Below are 18,347 nucleotides of genomic sequence, written 5' to 3'. Positions count from 1 at the left end.
CTGCTCTTGTTTCCTCCCCAGAGCATTGGGGAGTTGTTCTACGTTGCATCCGTTGTTGATAACGTTCATCACTGGGAATAGAAGGTGACTCAGCCACACCATCAGTGCAACTGACTCCTTTGGTTTTACTCCCACCGTGTCACTTATTACTTGTGTGAACTTAGGCACGATTTAAAATTTTTCGGTATCTAAGTTTCTTTGTACAATGGAAAAATAGTGTTACCCATGTTCATGCCTAGAGTTGCAGAAAGGATAGATGCATATAATACATCTAAAGTGCTCGGAAATATTACTATTATTGTCTTACATCTGAGAGTGTTATTTTTGTGCCATTTTTGAGAATTCTACCAACACATTTAGTCATTTCCTCAGTGAGTAATTATTATGATTCATTTGAAATTTTCAGGCAATTTGTCATCTAGGATAGCACTAGATGAAATTCACCGATAAATTTTCATAAATATATTAAATCCCCAAGTCACAAATCACCATTCTCATTTCAGGTGATGTTTCCCTAGTTACTCAAATACCATATGACATTGTATCTTATTTCCAATGTCCCAGATATTGTGATTTATAACCACTTTATAAACAGCTGGAATTGAATTTATAGTTCTTCATAAGTCACTCTCAAATATTTATTACAATACCTTTTATTAAGTTAAAAAATAATGTTAGAATTGGCCTTTTTACTCTTCATGGTCCTCTACTGGAGAAATATTTACTGACTGCCTACTATTTCTAAGAGCAAAAATTAAAAGATGTGATTGTGTAAAAAACCTTTTAATATTTTGGCTGGTGTTCAAAACATTTATTTTATAAATTTATCTTATTTAGGTCAGAAAAACTAATGCCTGTAATAAAATGTAAATGTGATTGTATAACAGTTCATTAGCATTCCCTATGGCATTTGGCAAGATCTTTGAGGCCAGAAAAATAACTCATGTATTCCCCAAGGTGTGAGTAAAAGAATAATCTTTTGTTGCCATTAGCACTTGGAGCCAAGAAATAAAATAAATAAAATAAATAAGATAAAATAAAATAAATAAAATAAAATAAAATAAAATAAAATAAAATAAAATAAAATAAAATAAAAAAATAAATGAAGAAGAAGAAGAAATAAAGAAAGAAAACCCGACAACAAAGGCTTAAACAATTGGGGTTTATTTTTCTCATGTAGTGACAATCTAGATGTAGGCAGATAGGACAGGTGCAGCCCCCACAAGTTTTGTCCACATAGACCCAGTCTCCTTCAATGAACTGGTCCTTCCGTTCTGAACATGTGGCTGCTGTTTGCAAGATGGCTGCCACACCTCCTGACGTTGTGCTGCCATTCCAAGAAAAGAAAGCAGGGAGAGTGAAAGGGCAGCGGTTGTGCCCACTGACTTGGTCCCATCTTCTCAGAAAAACAAATGCTCCAAGGACAGCCCCCAGCCCCAGCAACTCAGCTTAGATTTCATTGGCAAGAACCGGGTCTGGCAAGGTGAGTATTTTCGCCATGTACAATGCCACCCTGAAGATAATTAAGATTCTGCAAGTGACTATGAAGAGAAGAATGGATACTGAGGTCAAAACTTTCCAACCACCGGTAGGCGTAATTGCGGGAGCACATGAAGACTTTCCAAGGAAGCCACAGAGATCATTTTCCAGTTTTTCAACCTCCACGTACACAGTCTGTTCTAAGAGTGAGCTGCCGAAACAAGCATCTGGGGTCAAGGCATCAGACCAGTCCCAGTTGTCTCTAACCACCCCTGACTTTTAAAACTGATCTTTTCCTGGGGAGCCACCTGGGTGGCTCAGTTGGTGGGGCATCTGACTTTGTCTCGGGTCATGATCTCACGGTTCGCGGGTTCGAGCCCAGCATCTGGCTCTGTGCCTGCTCAGAGCCTGGAGCCTGCTTCGGACGCTGTGTCTCCCTCTCTCTCTGCCCTTCTCCTGCTTGCACTGTCTGTCGCTCTCTCTCAAGAATAAATAAAGATTAAACATTTTTTTAATTAAAAAAATAAAACTGACCTCTTTCAATTGCAAGGGAATAAATACATTGATCACTTTGCTACTTTTGGCATTCAAACTCAAAAGAAGGACATTTTTTAAACAGTGACACTGTTTAACAAATTCCTTCTATTCCCATTTACTGATATGTGTGCTTCGTAGTGTTTGCATATAAAACATGAAAGATAGGAATGAAACTGATGGTGAACGCTGTTTCATGCTAGCAGTATATAATATTCACCCACGGAAACATGAACTGATCCAAAAAAAGCCCTACCCAACTCATTAAAAAGACCTTTCTAATAAAAGTTTATATTTTCCACAGCAGTTATCAAAGTACATAAATAATTGTTTTATTTTCATTGATATCATCTTATTGATATTTATAAGTATAATTGAATCTAGAAGAAAAATGTTTTTAATGTTTATTTATTTTGAGAGGCAGAGCATGCACACATGACAGGGGGAGGGGCATAGAGAGAGGGAGAGAAAGACTCCCAAGCAGCCTCTACACTGTCAACACAGAACCCACGAACTCATAAACCGTGAGATCACGACCCAAGCTGAAATCGAGAGTTGGCGCCCCCAGGAAGAAAATATTTTTAACAGTGAACCCTGGGGTCACCACCTTTTTAAAAAAAAACATGTATATACATATTTATGTATGTTGCAGGATATCAAATTGCTCTGGTATTTAGAATTCAATGGATAAATGATATCTATATTCCATTGAGTATAATGAAAATAATTGTTTTACTTTATCAATTTTAATTTCTATAAATCCAAAATAACACTATATAAATATATCATAATAAAGTTGTTATTTATATATTTTCAAAACATATTTAAAACTCTAAGCTAGCATACTTTGCAACAACTCAAATTTAAGATGAAAAAAATTTTTAATGTTTATGTATTAATTTTTGAGAGAGAGAGAGAGAGAGAGAGAGAAAGCACAAGCAGGGGAGGGGCAGAGAGAGAGCCTGCCTGAAGCAGGCTCCAGGCACCCAGCTGTCAGCACAGAGCCCAACATGGGGCTCAAACCCACAAACCATGAGATTATGACTCAAGCTAAAGTCAAATGCTCAACCAACTGAGCCACCCAGGTGCCCTAAGATGAAAAAATTTCTATGTCAACTTAAAAAACTATTGTTTTTTGAAATTCTTTTAGGAGGTATGTGGGCAAAAAATATTTGAGGATTATAAGGACAATTGGTAGTGTCATGGGTGCTTTTCCTGTCTCAGATCTACTGTCACAAAGCTGTCACTGTGTGACTATGTTTTTGAGTATATCTGGTAAGTGAAGTTATGTGACTCTTTTTTATTTGAGTGGACTCCATGCCCCACATGGAGCTTGAACTCACAACTCCGAGATCGAGACCTGAGCTGAGATCAAGAGTCACATGCTTAACTAACTGAGCCACCCAGGCACCCCGTATTATGGGGCTCTTAAAAGAAGCTCCTGAAATTGAAGGCTAAAGCCACCAGGTGGAATGTAACTAGTTAAATCACTGAATAACAAGTGTTCTTGATCTTGACTTGAGTGGCTCTGACTCCTGATCTCAGATCAGGTCTCCATCTCAGGATCGTGAGATCAAGTCCTGAGTTGGGCTCTGTGTTGACATTGTGGAGCCTGCTTGGGATTCTCTCTCTCCCTGTTTCTCTGCCCCTCCCCCACTTGTGCACATGCTTTCTTTCCCTCTCAAAAATGAATAACTAACCAACCCCCCACACAGAAATATTCTTGAGTAACTGCTATGTTCTATGTGGGCACCTTACAGACCTCAATATAAATAAGAGATGGGGCCTGAGGACAAAGAGTACACAGGTTGGCATGAAACAAATAAGACATTATACACAAGATGTCTGCTATTTTTACATGGTGTGCATAAGGAGTTGTGGGAACATAGGAGACTGGATTTGAGAGGAGTGGGCATCAGGGAAAATTTCACCGTAACAGAATATTTAGATACCTGCCTGTCCCACAGGTTTACACTTACGCATGTTTTTCTCTTATTTTGTGCATAGATAGATATCGTCACAGTGAATATTTTCCATTTCTCCATGTTCTTTCATGGAATTTATCTGTGTAGTCATATCATTTTTGCAAGTTATGATTAGGGGCAAGTACAACTTTACACTCTGTTTTTTCCCCTGTGAGCGTTAACACACACATTTTTACAAATGGACATTGGAAGTTCGATGGAAAATGCATTTAAAGTAACCCAAGAGTCTAACCAGATGTGTTTGTTCCCTAGTAACAATTTATGCCAGACGGAGTCTAATGTGTAGCTGTGACTGAAATATTCCTTTAGGATTCAACTTGAATCTTAAATTGAATTAGCTGCATGATATAAGCTTCTGAGGAAGGAACTTCTTCAAGGGGTAGAGAGTAATGACCTTCAAAGGAAAATGGCGGCAGGGGAATGCTAGCACCGCCAGCTGATGCCTTCATAAAGACAAAATGTGGGAGAACAGAGCAGCGTAGCCAGAGATTTCCAGGCTGTTTGGAAACCCTGTGCTTTTACAGACTTAGGTTAACATCTTTATTTACATGTTTTATTCTATCCCATACACAGCAATGTGCCACATACTGTGTAAATAGTAGGGGCAATACAGAGATTGATACATTTCTATTAAGGTAGAAAATATCTCACCCATTTTGCCATGATGTGCAAAGATGAGGGGTGTCTGGTAATCTTTGCACAAGGCCTACCTTATATTCTGTGTCATTTGATATTTCAGAAAGGACTGTCCATTCAAATGGTAATACAGAAGGTGGAGGATAGACCGCAGCAGAGAATCATGCAGCACCCTGCGGAAGGGACAAGAGCTTCTATGAAGTGCTGCTCATGAGGCCAAGTGCAATGGCAGAGCTGGAGCGTGTGAGATGTGTCACTGTCTACCATGCACATAAGTTGTGTCTGGGGAGACCAAGCATATACATCCCGAACGATATGGAGAGATAGAGGATGAGCCATACTGTGTCACATTTTTCTCCTAAAAACTTACATTTTAAGAAGGAAAACAATAGTGGCTCAGTTGGTTAAGCATCCAACTCCTGGTTTCAGCTCAGGTCATGATCTCCCCGTTCATGAGTTCAAGCCCTGTGTCGGTGGTGTGGAGCCTGTTTGGGATTTTCTCTTTCTCTCTCCGTCTCTCTCTCTCTCTCTCTCTCTCTCTCTCTCTGCGCCTTCCTAACTTGTGCGTGTGCATGTGTGCATCCGCTCTTTCTTTCTCTCTCTCTCTCTCTCTCTCAAAATAAATAAATAAACTTTAAAAAAATTGGGGGGCGGATAGCAGCTCTGGGGGGCAGATAGCTAGTAGCTGGTAGCTGGTCTGACACTCGAGGCTGGACCAGAGTGTTCTCCTGCTAATCATAAACAATTTCACAGACCACTAACATCAGACGAGGTCGCGTTGTCCAAGCCTCCTCCATAATCATGCTTGAGGAAAGACAAAAACAAGAACATGATGCAAATCACTAAAATGACTGAGCTTTGCTCTCTCCCGGCCAATGGGGGTGACTGCTGCTGCTTTCTCAGTTACGGCTTTAGCCTTGGTCTTCCACCCTCTAGATAAAAAAAAAAAAAAAAAATGCAAGCTACCCAGTCATGAAATTGTCCCAGCTTTCTGACAGCATCCAGTCGAAAGCAACTGCCTGCTTTCTCAAACCCTCTCCAAAACCACTCTATACAAACTGAAATCCTCTCCCTCCTGAGATGGTACCACCCTCTTCCTGAGATGCCGCCATGGTGCCTCAGAGTTCCCCCCAGGGTGTATCTCTCTTCAGCTATTATTCTTTATTATTCATTTATTGCCTCCATTATTACCGCTGATGCAAATAATAAACCAGTTCTGACCACAGATGTGTTCCCGGTGGTCTTTGGCTGGTGGGTGTGAGTTCAGTTAATTTTCACAATGACCCCTTGAGGAGATTACTACTCTCATCCCCATTTCACGGATGACAAAACACAGAAGTTGAGTAAACAGGCTAAAGTGATCCAGCCTGAGAATGGCACAGCTGGAATGTTAACCTTGATGGCCTGGAACCTGAGTCTGCACCCTTTGCTGTTACCACACTACTCCACAATGAGAACGAAAAGGAGGGGTTAACAACATGCTAACCGCAGGATGAACAATCCATGCAAAAGGAATTAGAGAAGAAAAAGTAAAGGATGGAGTCTTTTTAAAGAGGGAAAACCAAGAGGGGCACCTGGGTGGCTTAGTTGGTTAAGTGGCCAAGTTTGGCTAAACTTGATCTCTCAGTCTATGGGTTGGAGCCCTGCATCTGGCTCTGTGCTGACAGCTCAGAGCCTGGAGCCTGCTTTGGATTCTGTGTCTCCTTCTCTCCCGCTCATGGTCTGTGTCTCTCTCTCAAAAATAAATAAACATTAAAAAAAAATGTTTCTTTAAAAAAAAGAGGGAAAGCCAAGAAAAGTTTTTTTGTTTTTGTTTTTGTTTTTGTTTTTTTAAAGAATGCCTAGGCAGGCATCCATGGTTCTTCCAGGCTAGAGTTACAAGATAGGAGACAGAAAGGCTGTGACTGCAACTACAGGTGCCTAGATCTCCAGAGCGATATGCCTAAGAGAAGGAGAAAATAATAATAATGTCTTGTTTATGTATAATTCACTTAGTAAAAGACACACCGGAGACAAGAATGATAATGCAGGGAAGTTTCTACATGGCTATTTTTGATGGCTGCCTGGTGGAGAGCTCCCACCCTACTTCTATTTGGGGCGCTTAGAACTGCTGCGGTACCACATGGGATGCCAGTATTTATTGGAGAGGGGGCGTGATTCATTTCCTTCTCCTTTCTCCTCCTTCCGACCTCAAATTGATTTTAACAACTCTAGAGATCCCAGTGCAATTTTGTGAACACCCATCCCCCATCTGCTCCAACCAATGAAAGTAAAAGTAGGCTCCAGGTATGTTAAAATCTTTTCGGTGGATTGAACATTTCGGCATGCCATTATATCAGTACATTTTGACGGGAACAAAAAAAAAAAAAAAAGTACTAGAAAGAGAAAGATCGTTAAAAACAAAAACAAGGTTCTGCTTCCAAGTAGATGGAGTAGACATACTTTTCCAGATGCCTTCCAATAATTACAATGAAAATCCTTGGATATTATATATAAATAAGCAGAAGTTGACTTTGAAAGGTGGAGTGAGGAAGACAGGCTAACAGCTGAAGAGCAACATGGTGATGAGTTCCCTGGGTTTTGTTTTTGTTTCAAATCTAAGTCAGTGCTGAAGAAGCCAACAACATACAAACATCAACAGGCACAGGGTTTTGTTTTGTTTGTTTTTTTTTAAAGAAAAGAAAAGAAAAAATCCCTTTAAAATGCTGCCTAGTCTGTCCCAAGACGAAACTCTCAGAAATAACGTCTCCATTGCAACTGGCCCCCACCCCCAAGCACACACATGTGCACATGAATCTGTGGCTTCATCCCACATATGTCAGCAAAGGCTGAGTGAGGTGTCTAGACCTCCACCCTCCCAAGAGCATATGACAAATCACTGCAAGTTTCCATAGGACTAGTGCCAGAAAAGGAGGACATGTTCATCCCCACCGAGTGGGAAGGAAGTGGCTACCCCAGCAGCATTAGTAAAGACCCTATGAGAAACCTGGGCTCCAACCTGGACCCAACAGGGAGAAGGAGCACCCCTTCTCCACCCTCTCAAGTAGCGGTGGAATAGAGGATTGGGAATCTGGACTTTCACTGCAATCTCAAAGTGACGAGGCTGTACCCCACCCCCTTCCCTTGCCAGAAAGGGGTGTGAGAAAACTAGCTGAGTCAGAAGGCATAAATAAGATGCAGTCATAGAGCATAATATCCAAAATGTCCAGGTCTCAGCTGAAAAATCGCCTGTCACAGCAGAAACCAGGAAGATCTTAAGCTGAATTAAGGAGATAATCAGTAGACACCTAGATGCCAGAGTTGTTAGAATTATCCGACAAAGATTTTAAAGCATCCAAATGCTTCACAAGCCATTGCAGACATGCTTAAAAGCAAATGAAAACAAAGCAAGTCTCAGCAAAGAAACAGAAGATAAGAAGAGCTGAGTGGAAACTTGAGAAGTGAAAAGGACGACAACCGAAATAAAAATTCAGTGGATAGACTCAACTCAAAAGCCACTGAATAAAGGAAAGATCACCTTTCCAACAAATGATTGCACGGTAACTGGATATTTACAGGCAAAAGGCAAACAAATAAAAACCTAAAGTCTCACATCTTTTTACAAAGGTGAGTTAAGGACTTAAACGTAAAATGCAAAACTGTGTAACTTTTAGGGGAAAAAGAGGAGAGTATCTGTGAGACGTAGGGCAGGCAACGAGTTCAGGCAAAGGATTGACACCCAAAATATGATCCAAAAAGGAAAATCGGATGCATTGGACTCCATCAAAATTTAGAACTTTTGCTCTGAAAACATCTCTGCTACAATGATGAAGACATTTCATTGCAAGTAATTCCTTGGTTCAGCACAAAAAAGAAATCATGGTAAAATGGAATTGAGGAGCAAGAAATCATTGGAATTTTCTTTTACATCTATGCAAAGATGAGATGGTCACGGAGTCTAACCCCTGTAAACATGGAGACCTCCCACCCATCAGGGATTGAGGGTGTGGTGTTTATTTTTTGCACTTATAAATGACTTTGTCAAAGTCCTTGTGATAACATTTGGAAGAGAAAGTCCTTGGGATGACAATTCCTCCCTGATGAGAGAAAATGGGTTGTCAAGAGACAGACTAATTTATTCTCAGGGCCAGGAAGATCAATTCTCAGCCTGCTAGACGCCCCTGTTGATATTGTCCACGTTCCTGGACTAGTAACTAACAAAATGTAAATAGAAATATACGGAAAGTGATTCACAATTCCCAGTGTGTAGTTCTGTACTCCGATCCTGTGTGAAACCTAAGGGTTATATTAAGCATTTAATATATTTTCCTTAAGAACTATAAAAAATAAAGAGCCCAAATTAAAGTTCTTGTTAAGTCGATCAAAAATTCATTCAAGATGGATCACAGCCATACATGTAAAAGCTTGAATAACAAAGCTTCTATCAGGAAGCATAGAGAAATATCTTTCACACGTGGTTTAGGCAAGGACTTATAAAACAAGAAGCCCTGATCGTAAAAAAAAAAAAGTTAGAAATTGGATTATACAAAATTAATTTCTTTGCTCTTAAAAAGATATCATCAAGACAATAAAAAGGCAAACCACCAACTCCAAAACTATTCATAATACATATATCTGGCAAAGCACTTTTATTCAAAATATAGTTGTTAAAACCCTCTAAATCAGTAATTAAAAGAACAAACCGCCCAGTTCTTAAAATAGTAGGTCAAGTCTCTAAAAGACCGTACATAAAAGAAGCTAGATCAATGGCCAATAAGCACAAGGAAGGTGCTGAAAATTATTAGTTGTCAGGGGGATTCAAATGAAACTGTAACAAACTCCTATTTGCATACACCAGGATGGCTAAAAACAGAAACAGACTGGTAACATCAAATGTCCGCAAAGGTGTAGAACAAACGAACTCTCACAAACTGTTGCTGTGGGTGCAAAATAATACCACCACCCCAGAGAACTGTTTGGCATTGATAAAGTTAAGCATACATCTACCCTATGACACAGAAATTCCATGCTTAGGTATTTGCCTCAAATAAGTGAAAACACATACCCACAAAACAGCTTGTACAAGAATGGTAGCCTCAAACTGGAAATAACCCAATGTTTGGCCATAAGAAAATAGCTAAACATATTGTACTTTATCACACTCAGCGATCAGAAAATCTACCAATCTCCTAAATAGGCAACAATATGTTGCGAAAACATCACATTGAGTGAAAGAAGGCAAATGGAAAGGACGGGAAGCAGATGTCATATAATCTCATTGATACAACTCAAAAGGCAGGTGAGAGTAACTGATGCTAACAGTTCAGTTCTGAGAGTGGGAAACATACCAAGAGGGACACAGGGGGCTTGTTGGGGGTGATAGAAGTATTATTTTGTTTTACACAGTGGTTACAGAGTCATATATAATTGACAGACCTCACCAATCTGCACATCTGCATGTTTTAATTTATGTGAAAGAGGATCCCCTCGTGGTCAACTAAGGAAACAATTACATTATGAAGAGCAAAGGACACCCAGGTAATCATGGCTCTATCTCTGTGCCAGGGACTGTTGGGTGACTTGAAAGCTAAGGGTTACTCCGTGTAATCCTCAAAGCAGTCCTAGGATTTAAATATTTGCGGCGCCTGGGTGGCTCAGTCCGTTAAGCGTCCGACTTCGGCTCAGGTCATGATCTAGCAGCTCCTTTGTTCAAGCCCCGCCTTGGGCTCTGCACTGACAGCTCGGAGCTCAGAGCCTGGAGCCTGCTTTGGATTCTGCGTCTCCCCCTTTCTCTGCCCCTAACCCACTCGCATTCTGTCTTTGTCTCTCTCAAAAATAAATAAACATTAAAAAAAATTTTTTTAATTGTTACCAGATTACGAAAGGTAGAATGCAAATTTTATGATATTGATATCAGTTAATGACGATGCATTTTTTTAAAAGAGAGGAATCCAGAGATGCAAAACATTTCTCAAACTCATCCAAGGTAGTACAAATTACAAGTGGGTAATGCTGGTGTTTAAATCCGAGACTTCTGTCTATAAAACGTAGTAGTTCTTTCTTTTCCCCTCCCATGATTATCCCTCTAGCCACCGCTCAACTTCATTATTGCAATTTTGCCCAGCTGACATGCTTTATACACGCAAATATTTCTACCTGCTCTCAGTCATCTTAGTCTTCCATGATATTTTATCGTATTTCAAATTGTTATTATTAAAATATAGTTGACATATACTTTCAGGTGTACAAAACAGTGATTCGACAATTCTACTCATGGTAAATGTAGTCACCGTCTGTCACCATATGTTTTTACAGTATTACTGACTATAATCTCTATGCTGTACTTTTCACCTCTGTGACTTAGTTTATTTTACAACTGCAAGTTCATACCTTTTAATCCCTGTCACCTATTTTGCCCATCCCTCCACCCACCTCCCCACTAGCAACCACCCGTTTGTTCTCTGTATTACAATATCACTAATTGGGGCTGCCTGGGTGGTTCAGTCGGTTGAGAGTCTCACTTTGGCTTGCAGGTTGTGGGTTTGAGCCCCACGTCGGGCTACATGATGACAGCTTGGAGCCTGGAGCCTGCTTCAGATTCTGTGTACCCCTCTCGCTCTGTCCCTCCCCTGCTTGTGCTCTGTCTCTCTCTCTCAAAAATAAACTTTAAAAAAAAGTCATCATTAACGGTATTCCCTGTGTTGTAGCTTCCATCCCCATGACATATTCATTCCATAATTGGAAAGCCGTGCCTCCCACTCTTCTTTACCCATTTTGTCCGGCCCCCCCTCCCCTCTGGCAACCAGTTTGTTCTCTGTATTTATAGGTCTGTTTGTGGTTTTTGTTTTTTGTTTCTACATTTGGCTTTTAGATTCCACACAGAAGTGAAATTATAAGGCATTTGTCTTTCTCTATCTGATTTATTTCACTTAGCATACTATCCTCTTCATCCATCCATGTTGTTGCAAATGGCATGAACCCATTCTTGTTTATGGCTGAGCAATGTTCCACTGTGTGTGTGTGTGTGTGTGTGTGTGTGTGTGTGTGTGTGTGTGTGGAGAGAGAGAGAGAGAGAGAGAGAGAGAGAGAGAGAGAGAGAGAATATACAGTATATACAAATCACATCTTCTTAATCCATTCATCCATTGGTGGGCACTTAGGTCTTTACTGTGATATTTTTATAAGATATACTATGCACCTGTATGTTCCTCAGAACTTGATGATAGTTCTCCTACAAGCTCAGCACTCAGCTCCCACCCTGGGTTAGGGGCATCATTCCATATGCTGGGCTCTTCTATAGGTGAACAGGGCATGTTCTTTGTTGAAATCCACATCTTTTTTTTTTTTAAGATTTTATTTTAAGTAATCTCTACACCCAACGTGGGGTTCAAACTTACAACTCTGAGATCAAGAGTCCCTCGCTCTACTGACAGAACCAGCCAGGTGCCCCTAAATCTTAAAAACCAGTAGGTTTTTTTAAATGTTTTTTTCTTATTTATTGTGAGAGATAGAGAGAGAATGAGTAGGGGAGTGGCAGAGAGAGAGAGAGAGAGAGAATCCAAAGCAGGCTCTGTACTATCAGCACAGAGGCTAACACAGGGCTCAATCCCACGAAGCACGAGATCATGACCTGAGCTGAAATCAAGAGTCAGATGCTTAACGGACTGAGCCACCCAGGGGCCCCCAAAGCAGTAGTTTTGCCACTGTCTTATTGCGTTCTCTTTGTTATAACTTTGGCAGAAAGGCCAGGTTAGAGGTTCAACCTTCTTGGACTTCAGGAAATGCCGCCTTCCTGAACATAAACCAAGGCAAAATACTGTACAGAGGACCCCCTGATGGGAATGGCCAGCTGGACTCCAACTCCCCGCCCAAGATTCGGTCTCTAGGTCATCTTGCTGACACTGCATTCAAGCAATGACAGCACCTTTGCCATCGCCTCAGTCACTATGCTGAGACCACGATTCCAGGAGAGACCTCTTGTTCCCGTCTAATTCCACGCCACTGACCTGAGTGTTATTCTTGTTTCAGAACCACGTCTTTATTACGGTCACTTTCTCATGCTTTCATACCTGATGAGAAAGCAGCTGGATACTTGAGTGGATTATATTCTGCATGGCTGCCTGACATTCTACCGGTTGTTAATGGAAAAACATGACCCTTTTCAATTCTTTAATTAGTGCCCTCCATTTTCATGTCACAAAATCAGGTCAGTTCTCAGTGGCCAGGAATTAACTGACAACTTGTTACGCCCAAAAGTTTGGGGATACAGAAAATAGAAAATATAGTCCAAGGAGATGAATGGTTTACTGCTTTATAGCACATAGCTGGCTGTTGCACAAGGGAATGCGCTGAGAAAACACGACATTAGTACAAAATCTGACAAGCGCTCTGATACTCGAGGCACAAGGCGGGAAGTGGGGTGGAGGTGGCTAGAGAGGTGGAAAAGCAGTACCCTTGAAAGAGAGCCACTGCTCTGGCCCCGAAACCTTAGAACATCCTGCTCTGGACCTCTTTGGACCACCTTTTGCCCCTTGGGGAGAAAATATGCAGGACCAAGGACACACGCCCACCTGAAACCCATTGCCTTACCCTCTAGACAAAGATCTGAATACCTAGCACTGCAGTATTCCTTGCCTGAAGGCCCCCAGTCTGCTTCCATGGCTTGGGTGGGCTCTTTTCTGGATCCACACCCAAGGTAAGACCATCCCACCAGCATGTGCTTGTGGGCAAGATAGGTAACCAAGGGCTGGCTACTGGCAAAGGTTTTGGATGGAGTTAGAAGTTGGTGTTGGCGTGGTCTGTGTGGCATAAGAGGGAAGCAGAACTAAGGTGAGAAGGGAGTCAGAGGCAGGCCAGAGACTTGGGCCCAGGTACCAGCTCTCTCCATGCAGACATGTTCTGGCCTAAAACTCAGATGAGTCTGAGACTTGCCAGTTCAAGCCTGGATTTCTAAAACAGGAGAATAAAACACGTTCTGTCTGCCAGTTTGGTAAGTTGATTTATAACATCTACAGACATTGCATGTGAGCCTTTATTTTCATTCTTGGCTCTACTCTTTAGAGGTGAGCCTGCAGCGGAGGACCCTGTGTGGCACAAGGTCTCTGCCTATGGGCAGTGGCATCTCTGGAGATGTTTATCTAGGGCGGTGACATACGTCTAGAAAGCTTGCTTTCTCGAGTGTGGAGCTTGGTTGTGAGTGAGCATTGACAGAAGGGAGGCCAATTCGAGAGCTTTGGCAACATTTTTAAGGAAAAGATGATGCAGGCTTAAACTAAGATGGTGACAGGGCGTGGAGAAGCAACATAGTAGAACAGTATTTCTGAGCTTACAGGTGACAGTTTTGGGGAGCTGATGCATGTCCTTCACAGGACAGGAGCTTCAGACACAATGGTTCCTATGTGGAACCATTTGCTCCAACATCCCACCTGCATTAGTTTCCTATTGCTGCTGTAACAAATTACTACAAATTTAGAGGCTTAAAACAATACAAATGTATTAACAGTTCCAGAGGCCAGAAGTCCGACAGGTCCCACTAGGCAGAAATCAAGGTGTTGGCAAGACGACATTCCTTTCTGGAGGCTGTATGGGAATATCCATTTCTTTGCCTTTTTCAGATGCCAGGAAGTACCCGCATCTCGTGCTCCAAGATCCCTCCCTCCATTGTCAAAGCCAACGAAGTGACGGCAAACTGTGCCCTTCTCAATGGCACATCACCCACCTCCCTCTTTCAGTTGTACATTACATTGATTACATTGGCCCCTCCTGGGTAATCTAGGATCCATATGTCTACTTCAAGTTTAGTGGATTAGCAACCTTATTTCTCCCTTGTCCTGTAATACAACATTCTCCTAGATTCTGGGGACTGGGGTGTGGACATCTTTGCCTGCCACACCATCTTAGAATGTGCTTTCCTGCCCCTATGGGCCCTGTGGCCGGGATCACTCATCACGAGTGAGTTGGTGAAGCTCGTTAGGGCAAGATATTTTACCACTTTATAAACTGAAAACGAAACACGTTAATTATGTTTTAGGACTCCATATGGTGTTGCCTAAAAACCTCATGTGTTTCATGTAATCTGGAACTGGGGAACCCACAGAATATGCTGTCCATTCATCCCTAGGGTTGTTCTGCCTATGGCTGGGTCGACAACATTCTAAGTGTTGAAGGTGCCTCCTTCCTCAAAATCCTTTTTCCTAACAGGCCATAGTTAGGTCCTTTCCATGGGCTAGATTTCTGTTTCCAGAGGTAACCTGTTAAAATTCAGTCCTCTACACTTTGTTGCCAGATTATTGTACACGCGGTGCGAAGAATGTGGCCCTTACAGACACTGTCTTTCAGCAGAAGGAGAGGGAAGTAAAGAGAAATATCTGTAGCGTGAGGTGGGGTGTCCTGAGGGCTGCGGCAGGATGATTCTAGGGAGCGCAGGGGTACACAGAGCGGGAGACCCTACAGGCAAAACCGGGTGACCTCATCGTTCTGGAACTGGCCTTCCTGGTAACCAAAGTCTGCTCATCGCGTCATTCTCCGCTCCAGGCTTGTTTTATTTATTCCCTAGGCAAACGAGTGAGATGCGTTGTTTTCGCGGTTTTTCTGCTCTCTCTGCTACGGAATTCAGTTCTGAAGCTAAGGTAGAGTCCCGTGGAGCTGTGGGCTGCATGCCCAGGGGAGGTAGCCGTGCACAATGGGGGCTCCCAAAACACAGCCATCCATCCCATGGTCGGCACAGCCCTGACCTGACTGCAGAGCCAGGAGTAATTCACAGTATTTTCTGTAATAGTTCGTGTGGAGGCTTTGTACACAGAGCAATACATGGGGTACCACGGAAAGAGATAGAGTCTTGGATTTTTCCAGTGCTTTCTGTGCATGAATATTTTCAGAGATTGTTTTGCTTCTGGCCTTGTAATGAGGAGGCTGTGGAACATTTGAGACTTACTGGGGAGTTATTAGTATTTCTGATGCAGTTTCTATCAATTCCCTCCTCCACATCGTTCTGCCAAAACTAAGAAACACAATTTTGGAAAATGTATTGAACGTGCTAAGGGGATTGCAAATTGAAGCTCACTCAAAACCCAGAACAGTGAAGGAAACCTCTCGAGGCTTCTTCTTACGATGAAAAGAACTCACCCAAACTGTACATATAAAGTACAATATTTCAGATGACAAGTTGAATAGCTAAATATCAAGTTCATTATCTTATATAATGGTGATGAGTCCTATACTAAGAGATACTGACTTTTTCATTATGTACTAATTTCACTTGATATTTTAAAATTCCAGATGGATCAAATGGCTTTTTTTCCCAAATAAACAACCTATTTGTGTTGAATTAGAGTAATTTTGGTGACTATTCTTTCACCCAACATCTCAGTCAATTTAGTTTCCATATTAACCCTCCAAAACAGAGCTCACAGTGGTTGATGAAGTTATAGTAGCCATTGGCCTGGTTACCAGATTGGAGTGAGGGCCATGGGAAGGGCATTGTTATGATCAATGCTGTTGCCAAAGTATGACAAATCTGTGCCTCAACTGTACACCAAAGGGCTCAGTATCTATTTTACGTACTCCATATTTTATCTTAGTCCTTCCACCCTTACATTCCTCTAGCTTTATTTCACTGCTGTTAAAAACACACAGTATTTGACTTTATGAAGTTTTAGAGCAAGAAAAACAAAGCTATGTTGACACAAATCACCATAGTAGTTGCCTGTGTGTGTGTGTGTGTGTGTGTGTGTGTGCGTGTGTGTGTGTGCAGGTCACTGTGAAGGGTGTGGAGAGGATCTTGTACCTTGTTTTACATGGTGGTCCGATTTGTCAAAATTCATCAAAGTGGACACTTACGTATGTATTTAATTGTGCAAAAAAACTACCTCCAAGATTGGGCTAATTTAGTGCTTTGTGATAAACAAAATGTAGTGAAGGAACCAGGTAACCTTATTCTTCCCTTTTCTCCACCTCTTCACCTCTGAATTGAGGAGTCTACCATCTTGGGACAGCTCTGGCATGTCAAGGAATGCCAAGTGCAATTTTAGAAGATGGTGTAGGGTGCCTGGGAAGAATTATGAAGAAGACTTCAGGATCTGGAGTTGGCCATTGGATTAAGATTCTTGAAGGAAGAGGAAAGACCCAGGTATTGGTGGCTCATCATTGGATTGTCTTGGGCGAGACAGTCACCCTAATGTGTGCTCACCCTAATGGACAGAAGAGCTCAATTCTGTCAAGATTAACTGACTAGGGACAAAAAGGGTCTTTTTGGAGTGTGAGGCTGTGTGTGAGATAGGTCACACATTCTTAAAAAGAGGGCACAACAACCAGACCTTAGCAGGAGTTAAATCATCAGCCAAGATTCTTGGAGTCACTCATTTTTGCCAGATGGAAAAGGTATTGGGGGCCCCAGCCATTCTCCTGAGTGTTATTCGGGACCAAAAGCTATTTCCCTACTGATTTGCAGTTGTTACCCTTCTAAGTTCCTGGGGAGGACGCAATAATATTATACACCTATCCCTCACTAGAACCAATGAAGAGATGTGGCCCAGTATCGGGCAAACGTTTGCTGAGCGGGTTGGGGTTGGTGAATGCAGCTGAGATCTGCAGGGAAGTGGACTTGCAGATACTTAGCTGCAGGATCGGATACTCTCTCTCCATCCAGTGCGTGGCCACCGCCGCCCTCCACCACAGGGGCGAGGCTTCTGTGGCAAAGCTTCCCCCCAGGACTGACAGAAAGAGGGAGTGTTCTCTGAAGCCAGGTTCCCATCCAAGGGGGAGAGGGGAGGAGGATGGAAATAATGCTGGCTTGCTTCCAAATTCCCACACAACAAGCCACTTCCTTTCCGAGGATAGTCGTGTAATGTTAGTGGAGATACGCGTATTGATTGTGCCTTGTATTTTCTGTGGTTCCGATGCTTTCACATCTGGGGCCTTGCTAACACTGGAGAGACCAGTCCTCCCAGAGTCAGCCAATTCCTACAGAGAGTAAACTAGCCCTCGAGCACACCTTTCGAATACAAACCAACCAACTCCTGGAGCCCACACCTCTGCCATTTCCTCTATGGGGCTCTCATTCCGGGCCATATCCACCTGCCCTCATCACCCAGGGCCAGGTATCTGACAACCAGGGATGGACCCTCTGCCCCAGAGCCCTGAAACGATTCAAACTAGCCAATCCTGAGCCTGCTTATCCTGCCTGTCATGTTCCTTCCCAAAGAGACCACAATACAGGCTCTGGCTCACAGTTCCCCTCTCCCTCTGCTTTGTGACTGACCCTGGGAATCCCCCTGGGACCCCCCCCCCCCATGGCATGGCGTGCCCCCTTGTCTTGGGAACTATAACAAACTATCATTTCAATGGCAGTTATCTCCTGAACCATGGGACTTACCATAGCTGAATAACAATAAAACCTATATTTTAAAGTAAGTTCTATCCACAGGAGGGTAGGGAGGCAGCATGTGGCCCCTTACTTGTGGCCCCTGATCATCCATGCTGGCATTTGCTTCACCTCTGGAAGCCCTTCCTGGCTCCCTGTTGCAAATTCTGTTCAATTTAATAAACCTGGTTCAATCACCTTGGTGGAGCCAGGAAGCAGAGTCATGGACATTTGAGGCTCCGGCATCAGACCAGGCTTGGGTCTCATCCCAGCACGTCCTGTCACCGTGAGCTGTGGTGAGTAGCTTACTTCCACTGTGCCTAACTTTCCTCATGGGTAAAAATGGGCTCGTGGGAGGGGCACATGGGTGATTC

The 18,347-nt window shown here is 42.5% G+C and overlaps 1 long non-coding RNA gene across 1 annotated transcript in view; it reads left to right on the top strand.

Moving 5' to 3' along the window:
- Positions 1-15,939, top strand: part of LOC123380753 — a 66,007-nt gene extending 50,068 nt beyond the window's left edge. The window contains exon 3 of the long non-coding RNA XR_006586899.1: positions 12,354-15,939. This is a non-coding gene — a long non-coding RNA (uncharacterized LOC123380753). The remainder of the gene's footprint in view (positions 1-12,353) is intronic.
- Positions 15,940-18,347: the final 2,408 nt, after the last annotated feature.

The sequence above is a fragment of the Felis catus genome, chromosome D2 (genome assembly GCF_018350175.1).
Source record: "Felis catus isolate Fca126 chromosome D2, F.catus_Fca126_mat1.0, whole genome shotgun sequence".
Lineage (NCBI taxonomy): Eukaryota > Metazoa > Chordata > Mammalia > Carnivora > Felidae > Felis > Felis catus.
The sequence above is the reverse complement of the archived record's forward strand: the minus strand, read 5'-3'. Positions and strand labels throughout refer to the sequence as shown.